Source organism: Chiloscyllium plagiosum, unplaced genomic scaffold, assembly GCF_004010195.1.
Source record: "Chiloscyllium plagiosum isolate BGI_BamShark_2017 unplaced genomic scaffold, ASM401019v2 scaf_6212, whole genome shotgun sequence".
Taxonomy (NCBI): Eukaryota; Metazoa; Chordata; class Chondrichthyes; order Orectolobiformes; family Hemiscylliidae; genus Chiloscyllium; species Chiloscyllium plagiosum.
Genome location: NW_025210178.1, coordinates 15,570 through 16,752, shown reverse-complemented (window position 1 = coordinate 16,752; position 1,183 = coordinate 15,570).

Below are 1,183 nucleotides of genomic sequence, written 5' to 3'. Positions count from 1 at the left end.
CCACTCCCCACCCCCCCACCGCCCCGGCCAGAGTGTGTAGAACTGGGCTCACAGTCTCCAGTTAATATCGCTGTCACTTAGGTCTGAGGTCAGGTGACATTTCTTCACTCAAAACACGACCATTTACAATTGTAATTAGAATTCATAATCGACCAGAAGAAAAACAGTTTTTCTCCAATTATAGGATTTCAATGACGTCATTGCAGTTTGCCTAAAATTAATGAATGGTGACAGCAGACAATGAGAGCTGTCATCTCGCAATGGATGCGTTATTACCACAACATTTCCTGGCAAGTCTGCAGCCTCACTTCATTATTTAAAAAAAGACTTGCTGTGACAGCGAGAGACTAAAAGTAGAAGAGATGGAGAGATCATTGTTGAGCAGTGTAAAGAATCTCGGCGTTGGATCAGCAGGATAGAACATTGACTAATGGGTCCACAGCAGGCGGCAGGGCTTGGTATCACAAAATAACAATGGGCTGAGCTCAAACACAAGAAGCACGCTGAGCCCTCACTGTCGCGATATTGGATCAACAATACGGCTTTTATAATAAGTTTATGCAATGGACTTTCAATGTACGGAACATTTCAGAGCATTTGACACCATACTCGCCTGGTTATTACCAGATGCTTTAACTGACGAAGCCACATATGGTGTTCTTCAAATCCATATGTGCATTTAATTAACTATTTGATCACAGTAACTCGGACTTCCTTGCAGTGGTAAAGCTGCTCGATGAGAATATATATCAACCTGCGCTTATGCAGGAAAGAACAGGTCACAGCTGGTCTTCCTTCACTGAAGATGCACCGAAAGGGGCAATCTCTTCTTGCTGTGCTTTCAAACTATTGCCTTCCCCTCTATAATCTGACAGGATAAAGAGGATGCGTTCATCCTCTCGGGGCCGATAAAACGCGTGAATATGCACAGAGGGAACCTCATACCAAAAGATCAGGGTAATTTTGGTGAATTTACCAGGAGTGGTGTGTGAGTCGGTGTTAACAGTGGGTAGTAAGGGCTAACCCATTAGCACTGACATTGACCTTGCACAAACAGCATCAAACTCAAATCTTGCCTCACGTCTCCCAGTCATCATTGACTTTCAGGTTATCCGACTCCCCCTTCAAAACTTCTCACTTGTTCCCGAATACCTTCGGATTTCCACTTCGAAATTGCAGCCGT